At 36.0% G+C, this 15,025-nt stretch overlaps 1 protein-coding gene across 1 annotated transcript in view; it reads right to left on the reverse strand.

Moving 5' to 3' along the window:
* NSF (N-ethylmaleimide sensitive factor, vesicle fusing ATPase) overlaps nucleotides 1–15,025 on the reverse strand; it is a gene marked incomplete at its 5' end in the record, with an annotated part of 136,043 nt that overhangs the window by 120,002 nt on the left and 1,016 nt on the right.

Here is a 15,025-nt window from a genome sequence, read left to right on the forward strand (position 1 = left end):
TTTGATTCAAGCAAATTTTTAATTTGGATAAGGTCCAATCTATCTATTTTTTCTTTGATTGCAAAGAAAAACAAACATTGCCTATTTCAAGGTCATGTATATTTTCACCTATGTTTCATTCTAAGAATTTCACAGATTTATTAGATCTTTGACCCATTCTGCATGCGGTATGAAGTAGGAGCACAAATTCATTCTTTTGCATGTAGATATTCAGCATCAGTTGCTGAAAAGACTATTCTTTCCCCAACTGAATGGTTGTGACACCTTTGGTGAAAAAAAAAATCAGCTGACCATAAATCTATGGTTTCATTTCTGGGTTCTCGATTGATTCCATTGGTTTAAATGATTATTCTTATGCCTCTGCCACACCATTTTGATCACTGAAGCTTTAAGTATAAGTTTTGAAATCAGGAGGTATGAATCATCCAATTTTGTTCTTTTTCAAATATTTTTGTGGCTAAAATGGCTTTGTAATTCCATATAAATTGTAGGATCAGATTATCTATTGCTGGGAGAAAAGGCAGAATTTTGAGAGGGATTTCACTGAATTTATACATCAAATTGCTATTAATAGTGAATCTTCCAATCCCTGAACACAAGAGTCTTTCCATTGATTTAATTTCTTTCCACATGTTTTGTAGTCTTCAGTGTACACTTCTTTGGTTAAATTTATATGTAAATATTTTATTCTTTTTGAAATAATTTTAAGTAGATTTTATTGTAAGTTTATTTTTCTTAATTTCATTTTTAGATTATTCATTGCTAGTATACAGACTTTTACATGTTGTTCTTATGTCCTGCAATTTTGTTGAATTTGTTCATTAGCTCTAGGTTTTTTTTTGTGTGTAAAGTCTATTGTGTTTTCTACATATAATATCATGTCATTTGCAAATAGTTGCAAAGAGATCACTCTGGTGCCTTTTCTTTCTTTTCCTTGCTTAACTGTCCTACTTAGAATTTCCAATACAGTGTTGAATAAAAGGGACCAGGCCAGACCTCCTTGCCTCGTTCCTTGAAGAAAGCTTTCTTGAAGCATTCTTGAAGAAAGCTTTCAGTATTCACCAGTATGTTAGCTGTGAGTTTTTTTCTGTTAGCTGAAATTTTGTTTGTTGAACTGAATTTTCAGAGTGCCAACTGATATGGCTGCTCTGAGAATCTAACTAGAAAAGATCTATGAAGGTGTTTTAAAACTATAAGATACCATTCAATTTAAGATAGTCTTTATTGGCTAACCTAGGGCTCTTCCTCTGAAAAGCTGACTGTAAATGTTGTTAGAAAAATCAAAGTACTTAGGAAGCTTTCTTTTAAAATTCCCAACATGCTGATAAAAATTTGGTACATGTTCTTTTGAAAGTTTACAAGAAAGAGCAGACTCTTCGGAAAAGGAATTGGGGCAAAGATCCAAGGCCTAGAGACTTTAAACACCCAATAACTAGTCCCATAATTGTGGACTTTTCCCTTAGGAAGATACAGGGCATTTAGGAAAGCAAATGCACGATAGGCAAGAAGCCAGTGGCAGTATGAACCCAGGAAAGAGCACAAGATTTAATGGAAAACACTAACTGTCATTCTAGTTATTCAGAAGCAAATGAAAAAACAGTGAGACACTGAAAATACTAGGTCTAATAACTTCCCATCTTCAAAACTGTGAAGGTGATTTATTTATATCTGTAAGCCCACACTCTACGAAACCAAAAATTGCTAATAATTAATGATATTGAGCTTTCTCATTTAATAAATTCATCTTGATAATAAATGTAAGCACAATAGAATAGTATTTATGGTTTCATTATTTAGAAATAATTATTTGTAAATTGGCTATTGGGAAAGCACAGAGGAATTACTAGCCTACTTCTATCCCATGGAACAAAATTTATTATCCCAGGCAATGTGCTTGGTACAGGAGATACTTAAATAACAGTGAAGTTATGACTAATCTTTATGTTTTATGAATAAAATACCATGAAACAGACACCATATACCTACCACCCACTGAGAAAAAGAACATTACTATTTCTTTAAATCAACTTTTTATTGAAGAAAAACATACATACAGAAAAGTACATACATCCAAGTGTTTGGTCCAGTGAATTTCTACAAAGTGAACAAACCTAGAGTAACCAACTTGTACCCAGTTCAAGAAAGACCATTACCACCACCCCATAGTGTTCCTTCCTCATCACAAATCCTTTACCCCCCCAATCACAGATAACCACTATCTGTTTGTATCAGAGTCAGGAATCATAGATACATGTTGCCTGTTTTTGAAAACTTTATATAAATGGAATCATACAGCATGTATTATTTTGTATCTGACATCTACCCCTCAATATGACTGAGACTAATCCATGTTGTTGCGTGTAGCAGTTCATTCATTTTCATTGCTTTTTATAGTATATAATTCCAAACATGTCACCATCATTCAGCTGAATTATTTCTAGTTTTTATAAACATGTTGTTATAAACATGTCTGTACATCTTTTGAAAAATAGATGCATGCATTTCTACTGGATATACTCCCTCCCTACTCCCATCATCTTGGGTACTACACTTGCTAGCATACAGGCATTCATGCCTGCGTTCAGCTTTAGAGGACTCTGCCAAATAGTTTTTCAAAGCGGTTGTACTCATTTTCATCCCTACCAATGGTGTGGAGAATTCCAGCTGCTCCACATCCTCTCCCACACTTGGGACTGCCAGTGTTTCTATTTTAACTTTCAGTTGTGTACTGGTTATGTCCCTGAGGTTCTAGTGGTATCTCCCTGAGGTTTTAATGTGATGATTAACGAGGTCGAGCACCTTTATAGATATCATAGACATCCTTCCCATAAAACACCTACTTGAATCTTTTGTCCATTTTTCTACTGGCTTTCTATCCTTTTTATTATTTGTAGTCTTCATATATTCTAGGTACAAGTCCTTGTCAAATACACACACACGTACAAGCAGCAAGTCCTGTACCTATAGGTATATATATATATAGGTACAAGTCCTTGTCAAACATATATATACACTATATATATATTTCAAATATCTACCCCCAACATATCTTCCCCATTTATTCAGCCACCTTTTTGTCATCAATTTCTAATCTACTTGCATTGCAGATCTCTATATTATACAGAAATCCATACTTGGCTATGGTGGTCAATATTAATTATGAATATTGTTAACTTTATTATTGAAGTCTTCCATATCAATGCAGTGCAAAATACTTTTTATACTGTTTAATTACAGTAGCGTAGTCATATGTAGCTACTAAGTCATCTGAAATATGACTAGTGCAACTGAGGAACTAGATCCTTAATAAATTTGTAAACATTTTTTATCTCTGATTTATCTACTACTGGGAGAGGTGTGAAACTCCCCACTTTGGTAGATTTATCTATTTCATCTTATAGTTCCATCATCTTATCCTCTGTATATTGAGGAAGTTATTGAACTCATAAAAAATTAAAACTTATTATCTTAATGGGTAACTGAATGATTTATCATTGTTTAGGGACATATATCAAATTTTCTCTTGTTTCAAATTTCATACAGTCTGAGGTTAATATAGTACTTTACCTCTCTTTTGGTTAGAATTTGTCTGATAATTTTTTCCCCATTCTTTTGCTTTGTACCTTCTATAGTCCTGCTTTAACTGTACTGCTCAAAAATTATACTTGGATTCTCAGTTGTGTCATCACACTTGCTTGCTTTTAAAAATTCCAATCTAACATTCTTTGTTTTATTGAAGCATTTAGTTCATTTACATTTATTTTTTGTTTATTCCTATCATCTTGGTTTTGTTTTATCTGTCTCATTTTTTTCTATGATTTAAAAATTCTACTTTCCCCCTTCTATTCATATTTCTACCCTGACAAGTTACTCTTAAGATATTAATACATATGTCAAAGTCTAAAGTTAGTCAAATAGCTTACTTTAAATTACTTTGTTCTGATTTAGATGCTTTGTTGTTCTATCTAGTTCTATCATTACTATTGCTTTGTAAAGCAAAGATTTATTTAGATGTATCTATGAGTTTACCACTATCATTGTTCTTTAATTTTTCTTGAATCTCACATCTTACATCACTGAGCATTTTTTTTCCTACTAAGAAATTTGATCAGTTACAAACTTTCCATTTTTCTTTGTTTTAGACTAATTTGGCCACATTCTTCACTCCATATACAATTTTTGTTGACAACTATTTTCTCCAAGCACTTGGAAAATATTATTCTCTGTCCTCTGATTTTCACCATTGCAATCAGGAAATTAGCTAACAGCCTAATTATCTATTAAAAGTAATGTCTTCTTTCTCTAATGGGTTGTGAGATTTTCTCTACCTTTCATGTCATATGGTTTCTTTAAAAGATGTGTAAGTATGAATTTCCTTGCTTTTCACCCTATTTGGGATTTTTTAGGCTTCCTGAATTTGTTGATTGGTGTTTTCCATCAATTTTTTGTTATTATTTCTTCAAATATTGCCTTTGCCTCATTCTTTACCATGCTTTCACCCCAGGAATTCTGAAAAGACTAGACCTTCTTATTTTACCCTGTCTTCTCTGAACTTTTTCATTACTTTCCATTTCATCTATGCTATATTCTGAATAGTTGTTTTCAGATCATCCAATTTATTCCATCTCTCTATAGCTGTATCTAATCTATTGTCAAACTTATACATTGAATTCTCAAACATAACTTTTTTTATTTTTAGCAGTTTCATTCAATTCTTTTCCAATTCTACCTGGTTGTTTTTAAACTTCTGCTGTTCATTCTTATTGTCAATTTTTAAAAATTTCTATTAATATTAAATATACTTATTTACAACATGTATATTTGTAAATATACTTATTTACAAATCTAAGTATTTGCAGGTCCTGACTCTGCTTTTCATTGTTGCTGGTTCTCATTCATTGTCCTGTGTTCTGCCTCTGTGAGTTCATATTTCTTACAACTATGTTTAGGAAATCTCTAAGCTATGAGATGAAGATGAGGTCTTCCAAGAAGCTTTGTGTTTAACTCTTCTTATGGCATTTTGAGACACTCTGCTCTTATACCATTTTAAACTGAATTATTGGCTTAAGATTTTCATGCCATCCAGGCAGTATGAAATCAGGCATTCCCTTTGAGGTACTTTATGGGGTAAGGGAAACTTCTCCCAGAAAACTACACACTTTATCCCCTATTCCCCGAGTTTCTTGAGGCAGAAGGACAAGTTAACCAGCTTTTGCAGTAATGTCTTCTAGGCAAAAATGTTAGCTTACACTTTCACATAATTTTTGTCCTGATCATTCCTTACTTTCTACCAAAAATATTTAATTTTTTAATTTAGTCTAGCACTTTGTCTGTTTTTCTCCAGTTTTTATAGAGTATGACTGACAAAAAGTTGCATATATTCAAGGTATACAACATAGTGTTTTCATAAGTATACCCAGTATAATTATTACTACAATCAAACTACATATCCACCACCTCACATAGTTAACATTGTGTGTGTGTGACATGAGAATACTTAACATCTACTTTTAGCAAATTTCAAGTATACGATTTCTCATTAAGTACAGCTATCATGCTATTCAACATTTTAAATTGTTTTTATGGGAAGGTCAAACAGGATACCTAATATAGACTAATATATGTAACTTATACTGCAGAAAACAACAATTCCTCTTAAATGTTGGAAAACTGGATATAAGTGAAGGCATTAAAAGGAAGAAATGATAATAAATCTGAATCCTAGAAATAATTAGGTTGAGAAATATATCTTCAACAATTTGTGAAAGGAACTAAACTGGAGAACCCAAAGGACTAAATGGTTTTCAACTTTAGCACATATCAGAATCACCTGATTCTGATGAAAAAGAGATTGCTGAGGTCCCACAACCCCGCACCCCCAAGTTTCTAATTTAATCAGCATCAGGTGGAGCCTGGATATTTGCATTTCTAACAAATTCTCAGGTAATGCAGATTTGTTGGTCTGCATACCCCACTTTTAAAATCATTGTACTAAGTAAGGAAAAATAAACTCCACAGAAATAGAAAGGCTAACAAGTTGATTTCTTTCTACAATGGAAGGGAAAAAATGTGGTGAAGGGGTTTCAATAACATGCTTGATCCATTTCATCATTTAACTCGGTAAATATAAGTTTATTTTGATGCTTAATAAGTATTATACTGCCTAGAAGTCTATATACAAATAAATAGTTATTAAATTCAGTATCTGCAGAAGAAGAAGGACTGTATTGGTCTCAATAGCTGTTCAAAGTTAGAGCTATGCTATATTACTAATGATTTGGAAAACAGAATTAAAAAGCAACATATTTAGAGTACTCAATAGTTTGGCAGAGATTATTAAAATTCATACTATAGACAATGGCCAAAATAATATTTTATTAAAGCAGAAATAAACATTCATTTATTTAACAAACATTAACTGAATAATACCTCTATCCCAGGCTCTGTTCTGAACAGAGAGAACCAAGTCTGCCATCAGTTCACAAAATTTTGTCAATATCATTATCTGGGAGAAAAGTAACTAGGATAACTAAAATTTTTAATTCCCCCAATACACATGTTCTTTGGAAGACCAAGAATTATTGATAATTGCTATTTTCACTGCTTGTCAAGCCAAGAAATTCCACCAGTGAAACCCTAAAATACTATGACTATTATTTTAGAAATAAGTGAACATTGATGGGGTATCTAAACATGACTAACTTATTTCTTACCTGAAAGTAATAAAGCTCCCATTTTCTTCATTACCAAAAATCTATATGGCTAGTGCAAAATGCATCAGCACTTTCACACTTCATTCTGAATTTAGCAAAGAACCAAAATACCCTGCATTACTCATAAACAGCTGATCCTAATTCACTTGGTTTCAAATCTATACAAAAAGTTGTGATACATTATTAGCACTTTTGGCTTAATGTCAAAAAAAGGATAAAAGTAAAAGAAGCTTCCTAGACTAATTCAGCTGAATTTTGAAATAAGCTTTATATTTGCCCTTATAAATAATAAGGAAAAAATGTGGTCAAAATTAGCAGCAATAAAGATACATTTAAATTTCAAGGTTAAAAAAACTTTAAAGAAGGAAGGATTAAGTTGTTCTTTATATTCATATGGAAAAGGGTCAAGAAATGCCAAATGAAGGGAGTAAAGGAAGGAAGTCACCATACTAAATAACAAGAATAATTCTAAGACCACAGTAATTAACACAGTGGCATTGGTATACATATAAACAAACAGAATAATGAAGCAGAATAGAGTCTAGACTTAGTCTGTTAATAAAACATAGCATTACAAATCAGTGAGGGAAAAGATGAACTTAATAAGTGATATTTAGGACAACTGGTTATACATATGGAAAAGGTAAAATTAGCTTCATAATTCACACCAAACACAAAAATTAATTCCAGATGAATTAAACACCAAAATGTGAAAAGCAAAATTTTACACCTTATAATGAGAAGAAAATCTTTATGACTCCAAGGTGGGGAAAGATTTCCTTAAAATAATAGAGATGAACATGATAATTACAACTATACTAAGGCTTTTATCTAAAATTCTATAAACAGCATGAAAAGATCTCCACTGTCTAGGAGAAGCTATTTCCAACTAACACAAGGTTAGAATCTATCCTACTCACACAAAAGAAAAGGGTACAAGTCAATTTTTAAAATGCAAATAATCCAACTTAGAAAAATGGACAAAGGATATACGGGGTAATTTACAGAAGAAAATTTCCATGACCACATGAAAAATGTTCAATCTCACCAGTAATTTGGAAAAAGTACAAATTTAAACAATGAGGTTCTTTTTCAGCTATCATACTATAAAAACTAAAATAGCTGCAATATTAAGTGCTGGCGAGGACATGAGTAACAGGCACACATATACTGCTAGTAAGAGTGTAAACTGGTGTAACTATGAAGGTTAAAGGTAACATCACCCAGCAATTCCACGTGGCAATATGGAATTCTACATAGGGTATATGTCTATGTCTCTAGACATGTATCCTAAAGAAACTCTTACATATGTATGTAAGGAGACATATAAAAGAATGTGCACTCCAGTAAAAACAAAATTGAAAACTGGCTATATTATCCTCTGATAGGAAAACACATAACGCTGTATTCACAAAACAGACTACACGGTATTAAAACAAAATTAACTGGTTCTATATACATTATCGTAATTAAATCTCAAACACCATCTTAAATGAAAAAAAAAAATTGCGAGTTGCCAAAGGAAATATACAATGGCACCATGATCTACATTTAAAACACAAAATAATAATATATTGTTCATGGCAACACATGTGAGCAAAAGATGTGGACAGGGCCTCCCCGGTGGCGCAGCGGTTGAGCGCTGGGTTGCGAAGCTGCCCGCAGTCTCTGCGGCGCCGCCAGTTCGATCCCCGGCTGCTCCCCGGCCACCGGAGGAGGATCCCACATGGTGCGCAGACCTCTCCTGCCGCCCGCTGCTGCCCTCAGCAGTGTACTTCGGTCCTTCTGCCTGCTCTGCTCCCCACTCTGGCTCTGGTGAATTCTCTCACCCTCCCGCGCTTCTGACTGTACCCAGTGCATGTATAAACAAAACAAACAAATGTAATAAATAAATAAATAAACATGCCTCTATTAAAAAAAAAAAAAAAGATGTGGACAGATAGGCTCTTCATCAACTTTAGGATCATGGCGATTGCTGGGAAAGGTCAGTGGAATCAAGAGGGGGCACAACTGGGATTCAATTGCACCTGTAATGTTTTATTTCTAAAAATATCACAATGTTAATACTTCTTAAATCTGGATGGTGAGCATATGGATATAAGTGTTATTTGCTGTACTTTCCAGCATGCTTTAAATCTCTTAAAGTGCGCATAAATTACACGTGTTTAAAATGTATAGAGGCGGCACTTTCACTGCCCACTGTGACTATGCAGGTGCCTCTTTTCACCAACTCTCTCCCTCCTCAGGGCAGCAGGCTCCTGCCTGCCCGTGACCTGTATATGCCGGGGCTTCGCTTCACTGACCTCCCCCAGTGGAGGCAGCTCTCCTCAAGGCTGCCCGCCTGCAACCATGCAGGCCTCTCTTAGCAAACCTGTCTCTTTCCGGGCAGCTCTTCCTGCCGGCTTGTGTCTATGCAGGTGTCTTTTACGATTCTATCCCTTTTCTAATAAACCTGCTCTTTAAATATCAAAAGAACAAAAAAAAAATGTATAGAGCCTACAGTTACACAGGGAATACTTGATTTTCATCATAAAAACCTAAGTTGGAAATTATGCGATTAAGTCATTAGGATGTTGAAGGCAGTGTAAGGTAGGTCTCAGAGCCCACTCAAGGGTATTAGTAATGATGTATGAAAAAGAATCTAACTGGGAGATTTTTACCTAAAATGCCATATCCAGAATATGGACCTTCATAACACCATTACTGCAAGTGTCCAGTGTATTGCCAATAGTTCACCATTCTGTTAATTCAAAAATTTTCAACAGTATGGTAATATACTTTCACCTTACATCTTTGCATGCTGGCTTAAATACTTGAAAAAAGAATACACCAATGGTAAGTGTAAATTCCTTTAGGTTTCAAAGAGGAAGCTATTAAGTAATACTATGAAGAGCTGAATTTTATTTTCTGAAGTGTAATGCATTTGAAGATAGTTTTAAAAATATTCACAGAGGTGATATGCAAAAACAAGAACTACTGCATATAAGATTCCAGAAAGTTGAGGTGCCTTGGACAGCAAAACTTTGATTTAGCAAATGGGACCAAGAAACATTTTATATTATTTCTTTTAACTTGTGATAATACACATGAACTATCCCCAATTTATTTATTTATTTTAAAGATTTATTTATTTATGCATATAAGAGCTAGGGTGTAGGCCAGAGAGGTGTGGGAGGCAAGAAGATTCACCAGAGATAGAGTGGGGAGCAGAACAGCAGATCTACTGAAATACACTGCTGAGGGGAGCTGCGGGAGAGACAGGAGAGGTCTGCTGCACCAGTGGGTCAGCTCCCTGGCCAGGGATGGAACCATGCTGCAGTGGCTGGCAATAGCTTCACAGTGCTGAGACTTAACCTCTTGTGTGACCAGGGAAGCCCTATCCCCAATTTATAATGTGTCCCAAAACTTTATCTATAGATGTCTTCATCCATAAAGTGTTACAAATGGCTTGGTTTTGAATTGGGCCACAAAAGCTTCTTCAATATACTAAATGACACTGAATATGCAGTCTTGCCCAAGACAAAATGTTCGGTTAAGTAAATTTTACCTCCTTCAACACCCCTTTCAACTCCTAAGAGAGTTCTCTCCCTTAGATTCCTGTTGAACATGATCTTACTCCTCTTTTTCACAACATATTACCTGAACCAGATGTAAGAACTTATGAAGAAAGCAATTCATTGGTTTTATTTGCATTAATGTATGTACGTTCTCAGAACGTGACTGCTGAATCTCTAGTCAGTGAGATTTCTGGCTGTTTTTAAAGACAGAGTACAAAAAGGTTCCCGCAATGTGGGAAATCACCTTTTCTTTTTTTTTTTCAGTAGTTGGGTGGTGGTGATAAGGCAACTGTGTAAGGCAACCTAAAAGCAACTGCAAATGAGTAGCTTTCCTGAAGAGTCTTTCCCTGTAATCAACTCTCCTAAGCTATTTGTGCTGTGTTTCAGATTCATTCTTTCCTCTATCTGAGTCCAGCAGCTGCGGCTTTCAGAGTGCTAAAAAGACAGCATGGAGGCCTGGGGCAGGAAGGCCCATGTGTATCTGGAGTTCACTATGAAGGAAGAGTCTGTGTTCAATATAAGTAATAAGAATTATGACTTTAAAATCTTCTTAATTACTAGCAAAAATTTAAAACAGCCAAGAAAACTTATTTACTAACTGAATCTTTTTGAAAGGCTAATGGGAACCAGATAAGTTTAAATAGATTGGTCATTTTACTATAAAATGTATCCATGGGCCTACCTGGTGGCGCAAGGGGTAAAGATATCAGCAGCCACTGCCGGCCAGGGAGGAGCCCACATGGCACAGCAGACCTCTCCTGGCTCGCCCGCTGCTCCCCTCAGCAGTGTATTTCAGTCGATCTGCCTGTTCTGTTCCCCACTCTGTCTCTGGTGAATCCTCTCAGACCCCACACCTCTGGCCTGTACCCCAGTTCTTGTATGCATAAATAAATAAATCTTTTAAAAAAATGTATCCAACTAACCATTCCATATTTTTTTCTCAAATAATAAATACACTAAAACAACAATGAGAAAAATTATTTTCTTTTATGCTCTTTACTGTTCAGATTAGGGGTCTGAAGTTATTTTAGGGATTAATCAAGTTCTGACAGCCTCAACGTTAATAAGTCACATGTTTTATTCTTCATCAAATTTCGCAGATGAACTAAATGTTTTAAGTCAGAAAAAGCAAAGGACAAGATAAATATGTTACTAATGCTATTAATGGTAACAATAGTGGCATAAACAAAAAAATCTCTAATTACGAATATAAATATATTTTGAATGTATATGAATATAAATACATTTACAAGATGGCATCAGAATGTCAAAATTAACTAATCAAAAGCAATAATAATTCAAAACAGCTCTTTTCCCACAAAAAGGAAATACAGAAGGTTTTTTAAGCGTATTGTAACGAGGCTAATTCTATTCGCTAAACATCAATAGGTAGTTATTTGAAAATTATGGCCCCCAGGAGAAATAAAACATTCAGAGATGTGCCAAAAGTGTTCAGATTTTTCAAAAGGTAGGCCAGTAGTTTTAAACTTTCACAGCAAATTCTAAAACATTCTAGACCACCACTCCCTGGTGGTCTAGGGGTTGGGTCTCAGCGCTGTCACTACTACAGCTGGGTTCAATGCCCAAGGAACTAGCCCACATGTGGCCCAGCAGACCTCTCCAGTCTCACTCCCCTCTGCAGTGTATTTCAGCTGATCTGCCTGTTCTGCTCCCCACTCTTTCTCTGGTGGGTCCTTTCACCCCCACACTGCTGACCTACACCCAAGTTCTTCTACACCAAAAAAAAAAAATACGTCTAGGTAAGGCAAATCTACCCTTCTTTATTTCCTTGAAACTAAACTGGTGAATTAGATAACAGTATCCAACCCTCAAATTCTCACCCATCTTGTTGGCTGTGAACTTGTCAAGTTTGTGAGTCAGTATCTGATTAAAAACAAAGCTGGTACTACTCACCTTGCACGGTGGTTTTGTCAGGATTAAATGAGATCTATGTGTAGGTAAGCACTGGTACCCAAAATGTACTGATGTGCTGGCCTAGAAAAGAAGCCCTAGCATGATGCTCAAGGGCCATTTCTGACTCTTCTTTTTCTACCTTTCATCAGTGCCTTCAACACAGACACAAAAGTCATGACTATTAAGCCTACGAGAGAGAGCTATTATGTTGCATAACATGAAAGAATCAAGAAGACCTTCAACAAGTAGCAGACATGCCCTGACCTAACAAAAATGAACTGTAAAGGGGATAAAGACAAAGTCTTATACTTAAGCTCAATAAAATAATTGCACAATACCTAGAATAGGGGTGGAGGAGCTGATTTTAAAAGAACATGAAAGTTCTAATTGACTGTAAGCTCAATATGAGCAAAGAACATGATTTATTGCAGGGGAAATAAATACAATTTTACTCTGTAGCAATTGGCAGGGTCAAGCTCAAGAGAATATAAATAGTTCAAATACGTTTTTTTCACTGTTCAAGGTGTTCTACCCTGAGCACATTTAGAAGAAACACTGACAGGGCCTCCCCTGGTGGCGCAGCGGTTGAGCGCTGGGCTGTGAAGCTACCTGAAGCCTCTGCAGCGCCGGTTCGATCCCCAGGCGCCAGCGATGGTTCCACATGGCATGCAGATCTCTCCTGCCGCCCGCTGCTCCCCTCAGCAATGTATTTTGTCGGTCTGCCTGTTCTGTTCCCTGCTCTAGCTCTGGTGAATTCTCTTACCCTCCCGCACTTCTGACTGTACCCAGTGCTTGTATAAATAAATTAATTAATTAAAAAAAAAGAAGAAGAAGAAACACTGACAAAACAGAGCATTTCCAAAGGAATAATAACCTAAATGAGGAAGGATTTATTATACAGGAGAGCTGAAGAACTGGGGATGTTTAATTTGTGAAACAGAAAATCTGAGGGAATAAGTAACCTGTCTTCAATATCTGAGAAGCTATCTTATGGAAAAGGAGCTGTATTTAGCTGTATGAAGTTCTAAACAGCAGAAATAATATCTTTATGTACAAGTTACATGGAACTCCACATAAAAAAAAAACTAACATGACACTAACATGATGCATTCTCTGTCACTAGGGTATTCAGAGATTAGATTCATTCTCAACATAAATGTACTGAGCACCTAGGCCCCAGGGCATATGCAAAGCACAGATGATAATAGTGAGTAAAAGGCCTACACGGTCTCTGCTTTCATAGAAGGTAAATAGTAGAGACAAATAATCACACAAAGAAATTTGAAATGACAGAAATAAATCTCTTAGAAAAAAAAGTACAGTTCTTACAGAGCAGTAACAAAGGATCCTGACTTGCAGTGTGGATCAAAATAGGTTTCCCTGAGTGATCTACCGGTAGGAGGTAAATGACTGGGAGCAAAACATTACAAGGAATATGCAAGATCTTGTAGTAAGAGAAACTACTATGAGTTGAAGGAATGGGAAGGCTTATATTACTGAACATAGTAAGTAAGGGGGTGAGTGGAGAGAAGCAGGAGCAGAACCACAAAGGGCCTTGAAAGCCTGGCTAAGGATCTGATCTTCTACCAAAAGTAATGGGGCGCTGTTGAAGGAGGGGGTTTTATGACAATGAGCATGGCAGGGAATAATCAATGTGGAGAATGTCATAAGCAAACCATTTCCAAACTTCTTGCAGTAGTTCAGACGAATAGTGGTAATACTTTGGGGAAAGGATATGGAAATGAAGATGTAGAGAGGACAGATTGGAGAGATTTCTAGGACATTAAAATAACAGAACATGTGACCCATCTAGTGGGTGATCTGGAGATAGTTTAAAGCAGCAATGCCCCAAGCCAGAATCTTTGGCCATAATAACATCCTTTGAGGGGTTTGGGGGGGCTGGAACCTATATGACTGGATGGATGGGGTTGCCATTCACTGCAATGAGAAACAAGGGGGAAATACTAACTATGTAAGCTAAGATCATGGCTTCAGATTCGAACATGTTGAATTTGTAGTGTCTTGGTTTAAACAGGCAGGTGACTTATTAGTCTGGAACTTAAAGCATATGTCTGGACTGGGGGTCAAATATTGAGAATCACTGTCAGATAGGCAGTAACTGAAACTGTGGACTTCACGGAGATTTCCTGAGGGTAAAATAGAGAGCCTTGAGGAATACCTGCATTGATTAACAGGGCAGAGGAGGGTGAGTCTGCAAAAGAGAAGAGTAAAAACAGGAACAAGGTTTCACAGAAGCCAGGGCAAGGGTATTTTCCAAGGAGACCAACAGTCAACAGCGTCGATAGCTGTTGAGACATTAAGTCAAGGAGTGAAAAATATCTATTTTACCAACACGTTTCAGTGGATGATGGAGCCGAAAATCAGACTGCGGTGCACTGAGGGTTAAATAGGCGGTAAGCAAATGGGAGACAAAAAATATAGACAACTCTATCAAGCTATCTGGCTGGCAAGTGGGGAGAGAAAAGATGACAAGTGTGGGGGTGGAGGAAGGATTTGTTTTAAGATGGGAGAAGATCGAGTAAGTTAATCATCAGGTGAAGAAGTTTCTGAGAAGGTGGGAAAAGACAAACTGAAGCACAGGTCTGGCCTTTCCCCCATAGCTTCTCCATGAAAGGGGGAAAGGAAGAGAAAGAGGTCGGACTAAATTAAATGACCTTTAAGGTCTCTTCTGACCCTAGAATCTCATGACTTACAATTTCCTTTAGGTAGACATTTGTATGTATGCATAAGTCTATGCAAACTTATTCAAATATTCCAGTATAAATAAATCAGGCAAGCACATCCTTATCCCCCAATGACGCAGTTAATGTCCCAGGTTTA

Source organism: Talpa europaea, assembly GCF_964194135.1.
Source record: "Talpa europaea genome assembly, chromosome: 7".
In the NCBI taxonomy this organism is placed as follows: Eukaryota; Metazoa; Chordata; class Mammalia; order Eulipotyphla; family Talpidae; genus Talpa; species Talpa europaea.